Below are 19,655 nucleotides of genomic sequence, written 5' to 3'. Positions count from 1 at the left end.
GCTCTCTCTCCCTCTCTCCCTCTCTCTCTCTCTCAGATGCATAACCATGTCCTCAGTGGACACACCAGATGCCAATAATCAAATCTGAGCACCCATTGGTTTGTCCACAGCATCCCAAAAAACTCACTTCCTCTCAAACCACAACAATACAGAAACACAAAACAAACACACGGATGAAGTTTCAAGACTTCCAGCTGTGCTGGTTTTGCATAGCCCAGTGTTTGGTAGCAGGGGCCAAAGAGGTGGCTTCTGTGAGAAGATGCCAAAAGCTTCCACCATGTCTGGCAGAGCCAATCCCTGATGGCTCTGAAGATGGACATCCTGCTGGCCAAGGCTGGACCAATGAGAGAGGTTGGTAACACCTCTGGGATAACATATTTAAGAAGAATCAAAACCAAGTGGTTGCAGTGCTGATTGCAGCCAGAGAGGAGGAGGAGGTGAGAACATGTGAGGGAAAACAGCATGGAGACACCAAGGCCAGTGGAGAAGGAGGGGGAGGAAGTGCTCCAGGCACCAGAGCTGAGATTCCTCTGCAGGCTGTGGTGAAGACCATGGTGAAGCAGCTGTGTCCCTGCAGCCCATGGGTGCACAGGGAATGCAGAGATCCACCTGCAGCCCCTGGGGGAGGTGCCCATGCTGGAGTGGGTGGATGCCTGGAGGAAGCTGTGATCCAGTGGGAGAGCCAGTGGAGAGAAAGGGCCCAGCTTCCAGGCTGGAGCAGCCTGTCCCTGGAGGACTGCACTCCCTGGAGTGACCCATGCCACAGCAGTTTTGGGAGCACTGGTAGCCAATGGGAGAAAATCACATTGCAGCAATTTTGGGAGGACTGCTACTTGTGAGACTGGAACTATGCTGGAGAAGTTCATGGAGAGCTGTCTCCCATGGGAGGGACACCATGGCCTCACAGGGGAAGGATTTGTGTCCTGGAGCAGTGGAAGAAATGACCAGTGATGAACTGACCAAAAATCCCGACGCCCTGCCTCCCTGAGCTGTCGGCAGGTAGTAAGGAGGGGTTGGGGGAAGAAAAATATTTTTTAAGGGTTTATATTACTTCTCATTATCCTACTCTGATCTCGTGTATAATAAATTCACTTTCTACTGCTAAGCTGAGCCTGTTTTGCCCTGGAGTGTTTTATCCTGTTCCTTAACTCATGAACCCTTCATTAAATATTTTTTCCTCTGCCCAGCTGTGGCAGGGGAGGATGAGTGAGTGACTTTTGTGGGTGTTGGGCAGTCAGCCAGTGTCAAACCATGACACCAACCCACATGCCAGAAGAATCTGTCACTGCCAACTCTGCAGTGCCTACTCTGTCATGTGATTCATTTCAATTCACAAGTCACAATCAAATCCCAAAGGGTGCTGAGTCTAGAATCCTGTATCATGGACTCTAGTGGAGTGAGGAGGAGAGAACTTTGGTCATGTACAAGTTCACAAAATTTGCATTTCAATATTGTGTTCCTGTGTGACAACTGCAAGTATATGTACAGTTTCATCCTGAAGGTTATAGTAGAATCAGACTAATTTGGCACCTGCAGTAAGACTGCAATATTTAGTTACTAGATGGTCTCTCCAAATTTTTTTTTATCCTCTCTGTATTTCTTTCCATGACTTTTAATGCCTGCAGTTGTGCAGAAATCATAGGGTAAAATAATTTTGGCTTCTTTAGAATATTTTTTTTTTGCTGTTTTCACTGTGGAAATGAGTGTGGCTGAAGAAAATAAAGAATTTTCAAACACTGCAAATAGAAAAGCAAACACTGGATGTATTGCTATGGAAATCAAGAAGATTAGTTAAGAAAGGTACTAGAATGTTGTAAATTACCATCAAAATCTTGTGAGAGCTCTCTAAAGCATCATTCTGGGGGAAAAAAAAAGGAGAGAAAAATATTAATTTTTGTCTGTGCAAATCCTGAGTGCTCTTGGTGCTTTCAGGATTCTTAGCATCATTCCACCTCAATACTGTGCTAATTAAAATTTATTGAGCTTTTACAAAGAGCTAGGCACTTGCTTGTTTTCTAAAAATTCTTTGGGAATGACAGGTTTAACCTTCCAGGAAAAAATGAGGAGCCTGCAGACTTCTTAGAGAAAAAGCTTTGGTATTTCTTCTGTTTTGGCTTGAGGGAAACTCTCAGAACAGCTTTATTTTAGGAGTGAGGATGAGTGTCCTACCTCATATCCAGCAGTTAGTGCAGTAATAAAGTTCGTTTCATAGAAACTTGATGTTACTCTCTCGAAGGATGGCACATTAAGAACTTCAGAAAAGTGCCTCTTGTCACTGTTTGGATTTCAGACCAGCAAACAGTGTCCTCAGCTAGTGGCTATGATCTCATTTAGACAGAGCATAAGAAAACGGCCTCAGGAACAGGAAACTTCAGAAGTCATTAGCCTTGATCATGTAGAAGTATTATGGTCATATAATATTCTTGATGTATCTTCACAAACATATCCAGGTTTTAAAGATATTTTCTTGTGAAAACATGGGGAAGTAAATGGTCCAAAGTCCTTTCAACTAAATGAGATAGAAAAGAACAAAGGAACAATGTCCACTTTGTAAACTCTATTAGAGAACAACAACCAATTCTTTTCAATGAAAACTTAGAACTGCAATTGGTGCCACTTCAAGACACAATTATTAAAATCTGTCTCAGTGACTGTCTTCCTTTCCTGATTCAGAAACACAGACTGGCACAGAAACAAAGCCTACCCATGACTGCTTTGAGTTGTGCTAGCTGCAGCCCAAAGATCATCTGCAATTTGTAGAGGTTGCCCATTGCTCTTCAGGGTGAATTCAGGTATGAGCTGATATCTCAGCTGTACACACACCCTGATATATTGCCACCACTAATATAAGCCATTTTTACATAGCTTCAGAGAATGTGAAAATATTAACATCTTGTTTTAATTATTTAAGCTTTGGCATCTGAAATTCTTCCATTGTTATTCTATTTAAAAAGAAGGATGCAGAAGCAGTCTAAAAAATATGACTGTAATGAAAGACAACATTGTTTGTTGTAATCTCATGTTCTGTTTAGTTCTATGGTATATTACAGGTAACTCTGCAAATTAATATTATTATATTTACTAGTGGTGTAGAAAGCAACAAGTTATGTCCGCTTAAACAGTGAGGTGAAATATGGTGGATACTTTTTCATGGAATTGGTAGGTATCTATCTTTATTTCTGCGCTGTTAACTGTTTTTTGAACTAGCAGCTGTGCCTGCTGCCACATTTTTATTTTGCTGGATTCTTGGGTGTCCAAGACCAGTTGTTTTGTGGAGTTGTGGGTTTTTGTTTTTGTTTTTTTTTTTGTTTTTTTTTTTGTTTTTGTTTTTGTTTTGTTTTGGTTTGGTTTTGTTTGGTTTTGTTTGTTTGGGGTTTTTTTTGTTTTGTTTTTTTTGTTTGTTTGTTTCTGGTGAAAGTCTAATCATCTTGCCTTTAAAGGAAAGCAGTAATTAATATCAACCAACTAATACTCTCCTTAAACTTGAGTTTACTTCTTACCAGGTCTCCTAAGGGAAGGTTTATGTAATGAAGTGCTTTTTGCAGACAACATAAAAGCTACATTTACTTTTAAATCTCATGAAGGTAGGCACTACTGGAGAAACATGCTGTACACAGCTAGTGGGCATTCATCACAGATGAAGGAGCACAGCAATCAGAACATTGGGCCAAAAAGGTGGCTGCCAATATGGCTGTTTGGATATCCCTGACATTTTCTCTAGGGACTGAGTTGATGCTGCTCTTGAATGTGTCTCAGCCAGTAAGATAGGTCTCAGACCACAAATATATCAGGTTAAATTCTTAGTCATTATGGTATTTATTGTTTTTCACAGACTTGTCTGTATTTTGTAATAGAAAACATTCAGAGAGCTTACTTGCACAGTAGCAATGTAAATGCCTCAAGAAGATCAAAAGTCTTTATATTTTGTCATATAAAAAGCTCTGTAAGATACATTTTTTAATATGAAAATGCCTCTGTAATTTGTTGTTAGAACTCCCCGTGCTTCTAACACATAAGCACTTTTTCTTCAGTGAATATTCATTTGTGATCATAATTTTCAATGCATTTGTCTTGCACACAAATTGAGACCCAAATCTCATTTCATTTTGCTGACACATCCTTAATGGGTTTTACTGGAGTTAAGAAAACATGTATTTAGTGGTTTAGTGAAAAATATGACAAAGGATTATTATTGGAGTTTCTGTTCTTTTTCATCAGAAAAAGATGTATTTATGTATCTTGATACATACAGGGCAAGAGAGTTCATTTAGGAGGCTTCAATTTCCAGATCGGTGCTATAAAGCCCTGAAGTATATTGTCCAGGAAAACACTAAGTCTTCTAAATGAAGTACTTTTATAATAATCTGCTAGCTCAGAATGGATCCATCAGAAGTCTTATTTACTGAAGAAACTGTGGGTTCTGGCAAAGCAGTTGAAGAAATAGAAATGGAAATAAAAATTCATCCAAAAAGATACCAAAAAGGGTTCCATACCATTGTTTCATTTTGGTTTTGTTTTAAACCTAATGGATTTAAAAAAGGAAAAAAAAAAGAGAGAGAAGGAGGAGAAGGAGAAGGAGAAGGAGAAGGAGAAGGAGAAGGAGAAGGAGAAGGAGAAGGAGAAGGAGAAGGAGAAGGAGAAGGAGAAGGAGAAGGAGAAGAGAAGGAGAAGGAGAAGGAGAAGGAGAAGGAGAAGGAGAAGGAGAAGGAGAAGGAGAAGGAGAAGGAGAAGGAGAAGGAGGAGAAGGAGAAGATGGAGATGGTGGAGATGGTGGAGATGGTGGAGATGATGGAGATGGAGATGGAGATGGAGATGGAGATGGAGATGGAGATGGAGATGGAGATGGAGATGGAGATGGAGATGGAGATGGAGATGGAGATGGAGATGGAGATGGAGACAGAGATGGAGAGAAAGAGAAATAAGAAATGGAAATGATGGGAGGGGAGGGAAGGATAATGAGGAAAGGGAAAGGGAAAAAAAAGAAAAGAGAAAAAAAGAGACCAGAAACAAAAAGTATTTTTTCTGGGGAATTTTTAAAGAATATAATTCACACAGTTATATTTACATGGTTATATGCTCTCATCATATGGCTCCTGAAAGTGTTTGAGGCCACTCTATTCTGGGGACAGAACAACAGGAGTTCATATGGTTATCTCCTTCTTCCCATCTATTTGTGTAGACAGCCATAGTGCCCACATCTGGACTATAAAAATGTCAGGAGAGGCCCTTCCACAGACCAAAACAAGCTTTGAATAATGGGTGTTACCTCAATAAATTAGAAGTGACACAGCACTCAGTGGAAGTGTATGAACCCAGTAAATAGATGCTCTGCCAATTTTTAAGTATAAATCTCTAAACCATGAATTTCCTCCTCCTTAATTAAGCACAATAATCATCCTGGAATAATAATTCTCAGCATGCCTGTAACCAGAAAAGAAATTATTACTCTTTCTAAATTTTTGAACTAAAAAATTCTTTGAAATCAAATATTAATCTCACCACATTGTGGTGTTTCCTTTTATCACTTCCAAATTTGCAAAATATTGTTTTCAACAAAACTACTCACCTAATGAGTAATGTCTACTCAGTCTTGTTGCTACATCCTATCCTTTCCAAGTTCTATCAGTGTCTCAATAAAGACTACATATTTACTTTTCCTGTCACAACTGAATTCTTTCCCTTGTAGCCATTCTTTTGATGATCTAAAATTTTATAGGCTCTGATTTTCCTTACTGTTCTTGTTTTTCTCTCAGTTGCAAGGTGTCTTTTACATGCTAGTATGAGACCTGCAATCCAAAATACATTCTCAGCTTTTTTTTGATTTAGTAACCAAAGTTACTTCTTACCTTCTCTGGTTGACGTAAAATCAACTATTTACAGTTTTCTGTGAAATAGTTCAGTTCTAGTCTCTCTTGATGGACATTTCTAGTGAATCATCACTAGAAAATGCTTTCTTGTGTTTTGGGTTTCTTAATTCAGAATTTGTTGAACTAAAACATCTTTCTCCTTTTCTCTCCACTTTTCCAGTTCTTGTGAATCATAACACAAAACTTCACCTTTCTTCAGAAACCATATTTGCTGGAAACAAAGCCTGTATTCTTTCCTTCAGGTCACTGATCTGCAGAGTGTACAAAGTTATGCTACCAATGACTTCTACAGATCTACTTTTTACCTCTTCCACCCATTTCAAGTCCTCTGTTTCTTTGTCAGGACACTACTAAATTTATTTCACATTAGTCATTCATGTTTAACAGTTGGGCTAAATAAACTTAGACATCTTTTTCGACCCAAATGATTCTATGATTTAGAGACCTTAGAAGTCACCAAAATTAATGGTAAAATCTAGAATTGTTTCTTTGTGTATTTGAATATTCAAGTGCCTTTGAAATATTCAAAGTCCATTTGTGTATTTGGTATTATGTCTTTCTGTTAAACTTTTTCTAACTAACAGTTTTTTCTTTTATTTTTAGTCTTACCTCTTTTCTTATTAGACAGTTTAGAGAGATCTTCCAGATCCTTTGTCATAATGCCTCTCAAAGACATTGTACTAGCACAGTTTTCTAATTTATCATGTATTCAAAGACTGTAGTCTCTTAGCACTTTGCTCTGTAAACTAAAGAATTTCTTCTATGGTTTGTTAAAGTTCTATTGCATTTTCTAGAATTCTACTCTACATAGTATATCTTTAAGGTTGTCTTTGAGTTTTTTCCTATTATTTTTGGTGAGATACCAATTGTACAATATGTCTTTATTTCATAGGTCATAAAGTTTTTGAAAAAAAAATATTTCCTTTTAATGTTTATTTCTTTCATCATCTTTGTCTCTGTATAACAAACACTGCCTGAAGAATTTATAATATTCCCATGTGTTGCTTCTGTTAGTAAATTTTTCTGGTAGTCTGTCTTTGCAAATGAAACCACTATTATTTAGTTATACTTTAAACTCTTGGCACATTTTTATTTTATAAATATTCACTTCTATGGTTTTTTTCCAACCCAAGTTCCTGAAGACCATGTCATAAAAAAACTGACAAATATTTAAACAAACTTTAAATCTTGGAAATCATGTTGACAAATTCTAAGCATACAAATGTCTCTGAAATGAGTAAGGTTGCTGGTCTCAGCACAGTGTCTAAGTATCTCAGTAAGTTTGAATTTCCCATTTTATCTGGTTTATAAAATCATGAAATTGTTTGAATTGGAAGGGACCTTAAGGAAACTGAGATCCAACTCCCTGCCATAGTCAGGGAGACCTTCTACCATGCCAGATTGCTCAGAGCCCTATGCAGCCTGGCATTGAATATTTCCATGGATGGGACATCCACAATTTCTCTGAGCAATCTGCTCCACTGTCCCACCACTCTCACCCTACAGGGTTTTTTCCCCATTATCTAGTGTAAACCTAACCCATTTAATTTTTAAGCCATTTCCCTTTGTCTTGTCACTATACGTTCTTGCAAGAAGTCTCTCTCCTGCCTTCTGGTGAGCTCCCTTCAGGTATTGAAGGGCTGGAATTAGGTCACCCCAAAGCTTTCCCTTCTCTGGGATGAGACATCCTAATTGTCTCAACCTTCCCAAATAGCAGAGTTGCTCAATCCCCCCATCACCTTGGTGCCTCCTCTGGGCTCTCTCCAGCAGCTCCATGTCCTTCCTGTGCTGGGACCCCAGGGCTGGAGGCAGCTCTGCAGGTGGGGTCTCAGCAGAGAGGGGCAGAGGGGCAGAATCCCCTCCCTGCCCTGCTGCCCACGGGGCTCTGGGTGCAGCCCAGGGCACACTTGGCTCTCTGGGCTGGGAGTGCCCATGGCTGGCTCATGTCCAGCTCTCTCCCAGAAGTGTTTTACTTCCACCATGTTTTATAAATATTATTGCTTTATTACTCCATCTTTGCGACATTTAGAAGCATAACATTGTGAATGAGATTATTGCTTCTTGAGTATTCCTGAAATTTGCGGATTTATGAGATTTCTCCACAAAAACCTCCTAGTGAGAGACACCTATTAAATAGCAATATCAGGTAAGACCTTCTCAGTTGCAGACTCCTCAAGAAATCTTTTTTCACTACAGCATAAATTATTCTAGGCAAAATTTTACCTGAATTAAATTGGATTAATTAAACTGTTCTGGGTATCATATCAATTTAAATATCTAAAAACTCACTTGGGAACACTGTCTTGGTTTGAAAGACAGGTGTCTGCCAAGGAAGCTGGGAACCTCTCTTGGAATGGAGAATATGACCTGCCTCCCTACAACTTCGAAATTAAGAGGCTTTCAGGCAAAGATTTGGGAAAAGGAATAACAGTTCTTTACTAGTATGCATGTGTAAGGCAAGGCAAACAAACAGCAGCAATGGCAGCAACAAACGAAAAACCAGAAAACCCAATAAAGTTTCTCTTCCTGCTCTTTAAGCAATATCCAGCGTACGGTCACAGCCAGCAGGGGCGCTGTTGGCTCCCAGCCGGGCACGGTGGGGACGATGATTCCCCCACCACTCCAGGGGGTGCTGTGGCATGCACCCAGCCGCGCCTCCCTTGCGTGGTAATGGCGTGTGGGCTGGATGGCGAAATGGGCTGCAGCAGGAGCCTTGGACCAGTGGGCTGGGACAGCAGCGGCAGGCACGTCCTGTACTGATTGATATAGGGAACTTACAACGAAGATTACGTGACTATAGTTTTCTGTCTAATCAAGTGTGTTAAGAACATATAAACTTTTGCTATGCAGAAACAGGATTTTGCCTACTGTTTAAAACAGGAACTGTTATGAGTAAAAAAGGGTTTACCCATTTTTTTTTCAAAGAGGTTGCAGAGTTACAAGTTGAGCTGGGAGCTAGTTTCTGGCAGAGTTCTTTGTTAAGTTCATGTTGTAATCACCTGTTAAGAGCTGGTTGTTAACTGTGTTGTTGAGAATTCCCCTTTTTGTCAAGTACCACCCCGCCTGCGGCCAGGCGGATGGCCCTTCTCAGGCAGTGCAAGGAAGGGACATCAGAGGACATGCAAAATAACCTCTGACCCAGAATGCAATGAGACAGGACCCCCACCAAACCCAGGAAAAAGACCCCTAAAGCAATGAGCCAACCCAGAATTAGGAGATCGAGGTGGTGTCTGAACATGAGGAACAAAGTCCAGAACCGGCAGAGACACTGAAAACATTTGTTGCCCCTCGCCCCAGCCACAGAGGACCTCGGCTGGAGCCAGGACCCTGAAAGGCAGACCATAAAAGATGAACAACGGGTATCCTTAGTGCTCTCATTAGGACATGACCCCCAGCTCTGTCTTCTAGTGGACAAAGCTGTGTTTTCCTCCTCCTCCAAGCCCCTCCTGGGATGGACGACACCATGAGCACAGACCCGTCGGGCCTCCCAACCTGAGCTGATCACTTTAAATAAAGGCATTAAAAAAGAGAAAGATCTCCTGCCCTATTTATTTCAGGAACTAGTGCTATAAAATCCGGTAAAAACTGTATCTTTAGTTTGGACTGTGCCAAAGCCTTGAAGGATGATCAGACACCAAGAGAGCTTGCTCAAGGACCAGGTTCATTCAGAGTAAATAGTGAGGATGACTACTTACTTCATCCAGTGACCCATACCTGAGACCACCAGAAAATAGTGTGCAAATGCAGAACGATGAAAGGCTGATTCACATATGAAGCAAGAGTAGGTGGGGGTAGGTCTTGAATATGTATAAGTGATGTTGTAACTGTTATAAATATGTATGATCCTAAGTGTATATAAACAGAGTTTGGCCTGCCTGTTTGCGGTGGAACGATCCCCCCCCCACGTGTCCAGCACTGAACAAACACCTACTTCACAAACCCGCTGGTTGTGGAGTCTCTGTTCCACATGTCACTGCCGTGGCAAACAAAATATAACAGAAAACTCCACAGTCTTAGCAGGAGCTGGAGGTCGGGTGGACAATGGGTGGACATGGTTACAGTGTAATGAAAAAGCCGGAGGCAGCATCGCAAAGCAGCAGTTCTGAGCAGTGACAGCCAGAATTCTCTGTAGCGACTGCCACACAACCCCAGGGAGATGCACCCTCCAGGAAGGGGGAGGGGCTTGGGGTCCTGGGTTTTCCTCTGTATCACCCAAAGAGATGGTGAGTGACCTTTCCAGTAAGATCAGATGTTAATAAGGTCCCAGTACAGTGGCTGCTCTTATGGGCAACGGCTCATGCTCAGGAATAGAAAGAAGCAGTGGGAGGAGAAAAGCTCTGTAGTGGCAACAAATCGTCCGAGCAGCGATCGCAGATGGGTTGTACCTCCTTCGATGCCAGCAGCAAGAGAGAGCGAAGAGCTGGCTCTCCTCAGCTCCTTCCCCCCAGCCCAAAATCTCACGGTATCTCTGCCCTTCCCAAGAGAAAAGGCCTCAGGTAAGAGAGTAGCCAGCTCCATTCATCCCCCTCCTCCTTAGCTACATGTTATGTGTCCCTTAAGTACCAGTCGTTATTGCCTCTTAACAACGAGCGGCATCTTTTGCTGATGCCACCCAAATGCACATCTACCTGATAGGTCTCTTTTCCTAAGAGAAAGGAAAAAAGGGAAAAATCTTAGCCTCCAACAAGGACTCACAACTGGTTTGGCAACTAAATAAATTCAGTCACCAACTCATCTGATTAAAAATATAAAGCTCTGATTATTGGTATTATAGCCGACATTAATTGTTCTTGCCTATTCCATCAGAAAATTCAGAAAGAGAAAAACATTATTTAAGACAGGGATCCCCAAACACAACTGAATAAAAAACTTTAAATGGTCAGTATTGTTTAAGTTGGGACCTGAATTACAATGCATAATACTTCAGAATCTAACGATTGCTTACATTCTAACAGTAGTTTTATATTTATACATCTGTTTTGCCTGCTGCCATCACTTTTTATTTCATTTTCTAATAAAGCTCTGAAGGATTTCATAATTGCTGCACCTCAAATAATTGTTTCTGATGGTATATCAGTCCTACTAAGTCCTTTGCTACTATTTTCCTTTTTCAGGGAACTTTGAATGTTATCTTAAACTGTCACATCAAAATCCATTTCCAAGTCTCTTGTTTCTCACAGTATCCAACGGTATTTAAGGAGAGAATATACTAAACAATGAGAACAGCTCTTCCAACTCCAGTATCTATAGATGTATGAATTCCTGGCCGAAGGATTACAGTAAGGACCACCACTTTAGAAGTCACTAATGCAGTTAACTCTTTGAAAACCAATTGTATTTAGTCACAACAGTTTTCTGGGGCAATGACTAAGTTATACATTACTGTGAAAAATCATGATTTCTGTCTTGTAGACACCTGCTAGTGAATCACAACTCCTTTACTGTCAAATATTATAAATTTATTTTCTATATATACTTTTTTCATAGCTTTTTATTTCCTTTTCATGTCCCTTTTTTTTTATTAATTTCTCTTTTGAAAGGTCAGATGCCCCAGTCAGCATGTCCTGGGCTTTAGTTGACATTACCCAAAGAAGAGTGCAAAAATTTAATCTTACATAGCCTTCAACATCCAGAATTTCCCCCTCTGGATATGTCTGATCTTTTCTATCTGGAATTCATTTCAAGAAAGGGTAAAAAAATTTAAAACAGTAAAAACAGTGTGAAGAAAACAAACTACTACAACTGCTCCTGTAGTTGTTTTCCAAAAAAAAAAAAAAAAAAAAAAAAAGATAAACCTCTTAAAAAAGATAAACCTGTGGTTATCACAACCTTTATTCCTGAGTTTTAAGGACTCCTTTCTCTAAAAGATACAAGCATACAAGCAGTATATTAAAATATGATTTCTGCAGCTCTCTGAGATAACATTTCATGCAAGCAACATATGAATGATGGTTAAAGAGAAAGGAAAATATCTTCTGTGAGAAGGTAGTCTAAGTAGCTTACTTATTCAGTAGCATTCATGAGAAACAAATTAACCAGGCAGACATTGAAAACTAAGGATGCTTACAAGTGGGGCAGTACAAAATACACTGCCATGAATATTTCTCTGAGTGTCACCTTTTTTCAGGATTTTTATAGTATGATTGAAACTAAGTCAAAATAGACCCATCAATTTTAGAATCTAGATCAATTTTCATTTGCATCAATAGGCTCCAAGTAACCGAGAGCTAAATGCAAACAATAGTATTGTCTGCAGTTTATCCTGTGATAAGTAGGAGGAAAACGGTGTAATAAAAAAGACCATAATTATCCACAGCTCTCAGTTTACAATTAGTTTTCTTTGACAGTTAAAGTCATAAATGCCAGCTTTAATCATGTGTTCAGGTTGATTTAGGTGCTGCCAACACTGCAAGAGATCTAATCCTCTTTCTTTCCTTCTCATAATGAAATAATAATGCAAATTCACCACATTGATGGGATGACCCATGTGAATTTATTATAGGCTTGGACAAGTCTCTTGAAAGGGATAAATTCTTTCTGGGTACAGACTTGAGGTAATTCAAACCAGACAAGAAAAAAAATGGAGCTGTCATCAGAGGCCAGGATATGGAATGGATTTAATTTGTATGAATAGGCTTTTTAATAAGTATAACAGGGCTAAGCTCCAGCTTTACTATGGGAATATTATTGCTGTCGTTTTCCAAATCTGGATGCACTAACTTTATTTGTGGGACGAAGATGAGCTCCAAGCCTCAATTCTTGTTACACTGCAGTTTGCAGCAGACAAAAAGATGCACAGTGGGCAGGCCCGGTGACCAGATCTTCTAATTATTTGAGTCAAGACAAATGGAACAATTAGCTCTTTGTAAAACCATTTGTGGTACTCAGTGACACATACCAACCTTTCTTGTAGAACAAACTCTACCTTTTAGTTAATGTTCAGATTTTTATCAGGTAAGGCTTGTTGTCAGTATGATAAAATACTTAATTATTTTAACTTCCAAGGGCCTTTTCAGCTAGTGAAAATATATAACACTATGTAAAGGGGTAATTGTTCTCAGTAAATAAACAGATTAAGAGCATAGAGGTCGAAACTAAAAATTATACAATACAGACGTTAGTTTTAACCATGTATTACATCACCACAAAATACAGCCCAATTAGTGAAATAAAAAGATTTCCAAGCCAAAAAGAAAGTTTTAATTTCACTAAGCAACTGTCAGAAGTTTCAAGCTGTCTCCATGGGGTTCACAGACATCGTTGCCCCTACTCTATTTCATGAAACTACTGTTCTGGCCACAGCAGGTTGCCCACGTTTCTAACACTAGGTTTCCACTGAAAAGACAAGGCAAGACCAATAGTACAGATTTAAAGAGACATGACAAAATTATCCCCTTTCTTTTTACTTTCTAATTGTATAAATTATCCAATGCATGTTTTCAATTTTTTCAAACAGAACCAATTTTGTCTACAAAGATATTGAAAGCAGTCTTTCTCATTTGTCTTGCATACAAAAAAACCTCAACACAAAATATAATGTTGCTCATAGTCTTGCCAAAACTTCTGGTTTTCTGTTTTAAGAGCTATAAAAATGGCCTTGTTGGATGACCAAAATTAAAACCAATGCCAAACCAATGCTGTTACCTTTCTATGCCAAGTAATAAAATAATTTACTTCACCTATAATTCTTAGTTTCATGTTCTGCTCAGCCTAGCATGCCTAAGTTTTCTCTTAGAAAAATCTGTTAGATCAAGAATGTGTAGCATTTCTGCTGCATGGTGTGAGGCTTTTTGGATATTATTTGTGAGCAGGTAGAGAGAGCCTTTTTTCCTTTATAATTTAAAGTCTTCAGTGTTTCAACATTTCAGATTAAATACTTATTGTAGAAATTTTATTATTTAAATAAATCATGAGTTAACTAAGTGACCATTTAAATTCAAAGCACGGGACAATGAAGGGTACAAAGCAACAGTTATGTTTGGAATGAATAACTTGCCACTTAACTTTACTCCTTTGAACACTTATTTATGTGAAGTATTTCACAGAACTGTAACACCTGTATACTTACTTTCATTTTGGTCACAAAATAGTTTTGATGCATGAGAATTTGTGGGAGCAAGAGTTGGTATAAGAATGGTAAAGTAATAAACTCTGTTAAAAGCTGATTGGAGCTATTTCAAGATCTGTATTTTCAATCTGCACTGCTGTACCTAAAGATATGTATGCATGCAGCCATGTTGATAAGATATATGTTTAAAACAGGTAGAAAAGGTTAGTGAACAGAGTTGATTAGAGACATAATTTATGATTGTCTGAAAATTTCATATTTAATAATAATAATAAAAGTGGGTAATTCACAAGGTAGATACATGGGCTCTGTGAATTCCACTACTAAGTCATCATTTTGTATAGTATCTGGTACCATACATGGCAACTAAATTTAACTAGAACTATACAGATGTTGTTGCAACTGATTACACCAGCTCTTGAAGCTGACAGTGGAAAATATTGTCTGACTGAATGGCCACCTTGTAAATACCCTGCAGAATATAAAGAAAACTTTAGTTATTCATACTTTACACTCCCGATTACAAGCATGTCACTCACTGTTTCAGAAGTGCTATAAGAATTTCTTCCTACAGAAAGGTATACATCATGCTATGATGAATGAACCCATGCTCTTCGGCACCAACTGCACTTTGTGAAAAATATGTTTTAAAAGCTTTCTATAACAACATAATTCTACTCTAAAATTACTTACACTTAGTCTTTGATGCATAATTTTGCAACACTGTTCATCTGATAGCCAACTTTTTTGAAGTTCTATCTGGTAATTGTTTTTTTCTTTTTAATCTCCCTTGTCCTTTCTAATTCCACTCATTTGAATTGGAGCTTTTGCTGATGCCACCCAAATGCACATCTACCTGATAGGTCTCACCAATGTCATAGTCTGATCCAGCAGAGTTCTCTGGTTCTACTGGAAGGGACTGCATTCTTTTATGGAATATGTGGTCCCCTCATCTTTTACCGGATTGGGTCAGCGTTAATATCACGTGAGGGTGAGAGCTTGCAGTGCCTGTATAGGAGAGCTAGGGAAACAAAAACTCTGTAAATTATAACGGGAGATTGAGATCTAGGCTTGCAGCTTTTCCAAACATCTGCCAGTTTTCTCAGATTTTTGAGTAACAAAGCACAAGACTGCATAAGGGGACCTTTGGAAACTTAAATTGGGATAGTAACAGCATCTGGGAAAAACAAAAGTTTCTAATCAATTTTTTCAGGTCCAGATCCAGGCTAGGAAGAGATTTTGGATAGTTGTAGAATATTAGTGTATTTGTTATTCTAGCAGTAACTTTTACGACTACAATCCTTTCTAAAGAAAGCATTAAAAAGAAAATACTGAGCAGTTTTTATTATTTGCCTGTTTTTTACATATATTTATTTTTAGTAACTTTATTATCATTTTGTAAACTCGACTTTGTCATATTTGGATATCTTTATCTGGATATTTTTCTGCTTTTGCTTAGGTTTTTATTACATTCTGTAGATATCAGTATTTAATTTTTTTCTTTCAACAAAGGTTAAATTTATTTTCATTTTTATTTTTCCCTCCTAACTGATTTTTACAAATTATTTTCACAAAAGTATCTCTTCTTCACACAATCTGAAGGTTTTTTGGACTTCTCACCCAACTTTCCAACCCCTTTTCCAGTGTCTTTCCATAAATACAATCTTCTACTGAACTACCATATGTACTATGGCAAGACACAACTCTTTTAAAAATAAAAGCCTTCACAAATCAGCCAGTGAATGTTGTCATTAATCAGAACAAAATATATTTTTGTTTTCAGAATGGTATAATGAAACAATTGGACAAGCAGGCAATTTGTTGTTATTTTAAAAAAAGTAGCTTTTCTTCAGCTATTCAAGGACAAAAAAAAAAAAACTGGAGGAAAAATCCATTATTTTCTCTCAGTGCTACCCCTTCTTTGTTAAACATACTCAGTTTTAATTGTGAACAGCAAATGTTGTCCTGAAACAATTTTTCTTTTAAAGCTAAGTTAGAAATCTTTAAAAATAAGTGCTAACACACTTTTAACTGCTTGTGAAAGTGATACTACCACAACATTTGTAATTTTCCCCAAGAAAATAAATAAGAGTGCAATATAAAAATGTGTCTCTATTAGGAGAGATACCAATTAACTTTAATAATCAACTCAAGTTTTTCCACTATGCAGAGGAAAAGTGGATAATATTTTAATATTGCGAGAATAGGCAGGTTTCTGATTTCCTTTGGAAGTTAGAACTTTTGAAATAATAAAATGGTGTGCTGATAGATGTTTTAATTATTGTGCATACGATAATTAAGACATCTAATTAAGACATCTAATTAATACATAGTATTTCAGATACCATGAGGGCCTCATGTGTTCTTTCTATTTCTGAAGAGAAACCCCTTCAAGAGTAAAGTGTATTGTTACAATATGAAGCTGGACTGTGTATGAGACTCATAGCAAAATACAGCAAGACACAGCCCTCTGTGAAAAATACTTGAGGTTTAGTGGCATGAAAGGTGTCAAGTTAGATTCTGCTCCATTTTTCCCTGTTTTCATAGTTTCACAGCAGTTTGAGTTCAACCTTCTACACACTCATTTGCTAGAATTCATCAGAGGTTAATATATCTCTATCACCATGCAAGGAGGAATTGACCATCTTGAGGAAGGAAAAGTGCACTATGCAGAGAAAAGTTGTACTAGAATACCTTCCCAAGCAGGGAAATATTTTCCCTGCTTAGGCAAGTTTTCCTGCATATTGTTGGAATCTTCAAATGCATCAATATACATATGGCATATGGGTCAAATAGCAGGAAGAATGTACATAGATCACATGGCATGTGGAATGGCAGCAGGAGCAAGATCCATACATAAGCTGCTTGCTTATATTCTATCCTACTTCGATTCCCTGATCTCACACAGTAGACTTCCTTTGTATTACTACAAATAAGCTTGCCATGGTGACCAAAGGAGAGGCTTAATTTGTGCTTACAAAGACAACACATGTAGTTCTCTTAAAATTACACACTGAAAATGTGCAGTAGTCATTACAGGAATACTTATGTGAGGAAAAAAACACCACCATTTTTTCTGGCATAAAGAGACATTAGCTACTTTGGCTTTTGTGCAAAGCAGACATACCCCTTAAAGGTAATTTGTCACTTTTCATGTGATGCTCTTTCTGAAAAAAATGGCTGTGTTCATTTCAGTGCTGAATTATTTGTTTCCCCTCTATAGGGGAAACTCTGTAGGAGTAAAATTGCTTGATTGTTTTGTAAGATGCTTTTCTCCTTTCAGGTAAAATGTCAGAGGTTAATCATGACTCCCTTAGTACAGGATATTTTTGTCAAAATGAAATACATAATTAACAGTTAAAACAATTGAGCTGTTTTCCTAATGTCTTGTTTCATGAACCTAGATTAACTCCACAAGACATCTTTCGTTATAAATCAGATAATCAGCATTGCTGCATTGTTTCTCAGGCGACAGTTATACAAAGTTGAATATCCATCAGATTTCTTTAGAATTGCTACCTTTTTACACTAACATTTTACTGAATTTTGAAACAATTACCCAATAAGAGTTTGAACCAACCAAATCCCATACTGCTGAGTAATACAGAAATGCTTAATTGCTAATAATCAACACACAGATCAAGCATCTTTCTAAGTTGGAGTTTAATTTATAAATACCATGGCCTAATTCATATGAAGATGATGGAAAATAAAAATGCCATCATGTGCAAATGTAGCCTTTCAAACATAGACCAAATAAATAAATTAAAAAAAAAAAAAAACCCAAGAAACAGACAATGGAGAGATATCAAGGATAGCATTTTTGGTTATTACAGTCCAGGCACATGAACATGTCTAACAGCCAAAAAGTAAAAATTCCTGCTGTTTTCACACTGAATGGTATTTAGAGGAGGAACCCATATGCTCTCTGACAATTTTCTGTGTGGAAGGAATTCCCTATCTGACTGCAGTGCTTTAAAAGAGTGGGTTTACCCATTATCTTTGCCAGGAATATCATGATTTCCCATTCAGCTGCTCGGTTGATAAATGTGAGATACTAAATATTGTCTAATAAGGATCAACCACTCAAAAAAGACAGTGATACTCCTCTACTACTTTTGCAAGGGCAAGACAGACTTTGGAAAGTATTTAGCAGAAATTCTGCCAGTGGAAACACTACCATAGAGTCACTATAAATTACATTTAAATTGCAATCTGTGCATCCTATTATGAATTATTAAATAGGCAAGGGAATGGAAGAGAATGGAAAAATTTTGATGAAGGGAGGGGTGGGAATAAAGAATGAATAACTGCAGAGAAATTTTGGTTTGCAACAGAGTATTACAGTATAATCTTCTTTTGTAGGTACTGGTATGGAAAGTAATAGTATTTTTGGCATAATTATAATTAGAGGTTATATCCTGAAGTTTCAAAAACACAAACCAAGGGGCAGGTATGTGAATTTATCTGTTGAATTCACATGCTGAGTGATAGTTCTCTTAATATCACCATTATCTCCTGCCTGCCTTTATTAGTTCAAATTAGGCACATTCTCAGTGTCAGTTTTGATCCATGGATCCTCCAGCAACTTGCTACCTGAAGTCTCTAGGAATATAAAATTCCACAAAAAGGTTCCTTACAGCTGATTGCTTCTATGCCCAGAGTCTTGGAATCAAGTCAGGTTGAATAACCTGGTGTGTAGCCCATGACCAAACATACTATATCATACATCATAAGTGTTCCTCTACCAGCATCTTCATCAACAGCAGAACTTTCACAGAGAATATTCAGGAAACTGTAGTGAATTCAAAACACAGTGGAGGTCAAATCCTTGGTAACTACTCTGTGTTATATAGTTGGGTAATTGCTATACCATTCACATAGAATGTGCAAGACCCTCTCTTGCCAGAAGGTATTTTTTTACCCCTAATTATTTAAATACTTTATATCAAGTTTAATATTTATGTGTTTACGAAGGCAGAGCTAATTCCCCTCCTTTTCCTGCCTAAAACAAAGAAAACCAGTTTGAGAGAGACCTCACAAAATTATCAAGGAAAAAGAATTAGGTGAGCATTTATTTGATGCAGGGGCAAAAGTCTGATGCAAGACCCCTTTTGCCCCACTACTGAAGGAACCCGGCATGCTCTGTACAGTTGCAATATTGTTCTTTAAGTATGATCAGTGTTGTTTGACATGACTAGAAGCTTTGCCAAATTCAAAGCCAAATTTTCAATATTCTGCATTTGTTTTTAAGAATTATTTTTTTCTAAATTTATTACTTGTGTGTATTTTGAAAGTAGTGGGATGGTAACATAAATCTCGGGGTCTTTCTGCTCATAGTGAGAGTATCCTCATTCTTCTACTTTTACCCTTTCTCAGAAAAAAAGCTTTACCTTTTCCCTAGTTCTCTAGTATCACTCCATGGAGCACTGTATTCATTTCTGATCTAAGACGTGATAGACACCATGGCAGAAGAAAGATGTGCTGGTTTTTCAGTAACTCTTTTAACACCACAATCTATTTTTACATGTTGGGCTTTGACAACAGAAAATTCATAGTTTAAACAAGTTACATTCCCTATTTTGTTTTATAAGTGAAAACAAAATATGCTTTTAAAACCTATCATTCTTTCACTTCATCAGGAAAAATCTGCTTCCTAGTTAAATGACCTTATGATTGTTACTCTTTGCAGTCACATTTCTTTACAGTTATAGGATTTG

This window comes from Serinus canaria, chromosome Z (assembly GCF_022539315.1).
Source record: "Serinus canaria isolate serCan28SL12 chromosome Z, serCan2020, whole genome shotgun sequence".
Taxonomy (NCBI): domain Eukaryota; kingdom Metazoa; phylum Chordata; class Aves; order Passeriformes; family Fringillidae; genus Serinus; species Serinus canaria.
Note: the sequence above shows the minus strand (reverse complement) of the source record.